General features: G+C 46.9%; 1 long non-coding RNA gene across 1 annotated transcript; it reads left to right on the plus strand.

The window, feature by feature from the left end:
* Positions 1–716: 716 nt before the first annotated feature.
* LOC139053389 (uncharacterized) lies at positions 717–2,919 on the plus strand. The gene is made up of 3 exons (XR_011510450.1): positions 717–987; positions 1,819–1,861; positions 2,694–2,919. It is a non-coding gene; the product is annotated as an uncharacterized lncRNA (long non-coding RNA).
* The last annotated feature ends 414 nt before the right edge of the window (positions 2,920–3,333 follow it).

A 3,333-nucleotide genomic window follows, 5' to 3' on the forward strand; every position in this document is an offset into this window, starting at 1 on the left:
AGGAGGAACGTGAGGGTGAAGGAATAGGGGAATAACCCGGAGGGTATGGGCACTTCCAGGTGCAATGATATACTCTGGGCTTTGCTCCACAGTACAGACAGTAAGAGGGATGTTGTTTGGGGTGGAAGAAGTGAAAATAAAAGAGGTAGGGGAATGAATTAGTTTCTAGCCGTCGCTACACGACGGCATCTTCTCGGTTAAGGGAATTATATGGTGAGGGGAAGCGTCTTCTGCTATCTGTGTAATGTTGTAGAGTCTCAGTGGAGTTCAGTTGTTCTGTCGGTGCGTCGTCTGGGTTGGAGAGCTCTTCCAATGGAGCCTGGTTGCCTGGCTGTCGGACTACCTAATCAGCACATTCATTACCATGGGGAGAGCGTGTCCATGTTTCCAGACGATACGCACCCTGTGTAACGCTGTTGGGCGTAATGATGTAAGGATGCAGTGTGTGTACATTGTAAACACAAATGAGCCCATATGGGCGTTTTAACAGTTGATATGCCATTTTTCCCCTCTAGCCTAAAATGAGTACTCCCACGAGAAGAAGTAAAATAAGCTAGAACCATTATTATACCACCGGCCCCATTTGAAGGGCCATTGCGGTTGTAAATGGGGGTTTTCAAGGAATAACCGTGGCGTACGGGAAAGTGGGAGTGTTGAAATACACCCATATCTGAGACGAGCCAAATAGAGAAAAGAATAACTCAGCCGTGACCAACAAGGCAGGCAGCCGCAGCGACAATTTCAGGATTATTTCTGCAGTCAGATTCGAAATATCCCGCGCAATGTGTGTCGGCGCTGTTTTTCTGTTCGGAGTGGCCGCGCCTTGGTGCTGCAGAGCGACGCCGAAAGTCGGAACTACGCGCGGAGGAACACAAGCCTTCGGAGCGCTCGCGCGCGCGCGTTGAAAGTTCAGCCATTTGTCAGCGGCTGCACATTCTTCTACCGTGGTGGATGTTTCACACTGCTTTGAACCCTCAAGACTCCACGGTTTAGTGACTTTGAACGATTATTACACGTTCTATGAGTGTGCATATGTTCTAAGTCAGGAGACGCGCTGATATGACTGATTGAAGGTCTCTGTACAACATGGCGCGACAGTTGGCCGTCTAGAACCATTTTGCGCGATCACTGTGTTTCTTCGAGCTTTGTCGTCATCGAGGTGACTTGAGGGTTTAGGGTCAAGCGAGTGTACTTAAACTAGAATTTTACATGATGAGGGACTGCGCCGCTTCTTTAATAGGGTGGATGTGAGCATTCGACATGTTCCCCGCAGCGCAAGCCACTACCATAATAGTTATGTGCAGTGCGAGGTGAGCTAAGCTTCGCCGCCTAACCACGGCCTGAAAATGTGGCGGCTCGTTAAGGGTTTACTGCGGTGCGCGTGTGTGAGTGTTTGTACAGCGCTCATTTGAGCGAGAACCGGCGGCGCTGCTTTGTGCGCGGTATCTGCTAGCTGGCGCGTACGCGGCGCCAATCCCCTAGCTCGTGCGATTGTGTGCAGTAGGTCGCTCACTAAGCGCGCATCGTGCAGATTTGCCAGTACGCTCCGTGCTATCGTTTGTGTCTCTTCGCGCCCACGCCGCTGATTGTGCAGGGAGTGTGCGACTGCGGCGTGTAGCATGTAGAGCCTGCGCCCGTCGACTTTGATCTACGGGCGTGAAATGTCGGCGGCGCATTTGTGGTATTAAAAGCGTGTGGTGAGTTTTCAGCGGCACTACAGGTCAACGCCGCATGAACTGCCGGTCAGAGTATAAGAAACGCTTTATAGTTTATAGTTAGCGTACTGCTTGGCGGTAACAGTGTCCTTCTTTGATTCAGATTACTGGATACGCCGTCACTTGAACCTCGGCGGCCGGAGCAGGTGAGTACCAGTGGCGCCGGCACCTCGGCGGCCAGAAAACGATGCCTGTGCCGTGACGGGATATATCAATTTACGCGATAGAATTGCCGGCGAGGGCTCATACGGGCGCGTCGCTCCATGGCTGTGTTCTTTGCTGGAGGCCGCCACTATGCCTGCCGTGCACATACTACGCTACATCTATACAGTCGTTGCTTGTGCAATGCAATGTTGTTATTCAACAGCTGGCGCTGTGCACTGGATACCTGGACTTGTTTAATGTTTAATTACTTTGCTGCTTTGCCGTTGCGTATTAGGTACAGATATTGAGTTTTGAATTCTAGGTGCCAAATTCACACAAAAAAGTGGCGCTTTTCAACTCAGGATCATATCACACATCATAGCATCATCCTATATTGCACGAATATTAATAACAAAATTTCTACTGCTGGTGAAAAAAGAAAGGCAGACCGATCAACCTGTATCTGTGAGAAAAATGTGCTTGGTCTGCCATCGTCTATTATAAAAAGGTAATACCTTGGTATTCAATGTCAGTAACACTCATAAGTTATGCATCCTTTTGTGTGAAATAATTTGTCTTAGAAGCCATTCATTGTAAGGGATCAGTAAACATCTCATAGCTTAAGTAGTGCATAAGTGTATGAGTTAGGCAAAGGTTTTAGTTTGTAAAGAACAAAGCCATTAAGGTATAAAATTTTGGGAAGCTTAGTTTAACAATAAGCTGACATATACAAAACCTAATGTAGCAGCAGATGCTCTCCAAGATAAACTGGCGACCAGCTTTTTCGTGTTCCATGTGATCATTGTAGTGTCAACTTTTTCTCTTTTATTTCAGGACTGTGGTTGCGGCCGTTTCGTTGCCAGCTGTGAGGATGAAGCAGCTTCATAACCGGAGATCAGTCGCCTCCCATCAGTTTCCCTTTTCAGCAATAGATGTCTTGGTATGCTCTTACCTAGAGTTTACTTTTATTACCCTATATGTTTTAAGTGCAATGGCTAGTTTAGCGGCATCACTTAGAGTGATTGGTGTGACACCTGTTCCATGGGACGTATGCAGGTTATCCCACGTAACTTTAGCAGACTTAAAAAAATATGCATGTGCCACCTAGCTGCACAGAACCTAGGTAATGTTGTTTCCTGTCTCTTGAAAATACTTAGATTTTCTGCATTTTGCCTAGTTACCTAATTATTCTTGATCAAATAATCAACTCAGATATTATAATTAGATAAAAAGTCTCAATTATAAAATTGTAGTGCAACATGAACATTTTCCAGTACAGCTTTTTGTGGCTCAATATGTGCTACATAACGTGTTTGTAGAAGCATGAAAGAAGCCTGAGAATCCCGCAGAGTGCCTTGAGTGTGTGTGTGACAGCACCTGTGTTGTGTTCTTCCATCGGTCCTCGTCTTTTGCGCTGTACAAACGTGTCGACCTCAAATGGCCAGTCCCATGGCAGCTTTGCATGTATTTGAGT

This window comes from Dermacentor albipictus, unplaced genomic scaffold (assembly GCF_038994185.2).
Source record: "Dermacentor albipictus isolate Rhodes 1998 colony unplaced genomic scaffold, USDA_Dalb.pri_finalv2 scaffold_108, whole genome shotgun sequence".
Lineage (NCBI taxonomy): Eukaryota > Metazoa > Arthropoda > Arachnida > Ixodida > Ixodidae > Dermacentor > Dermacentor albipictus.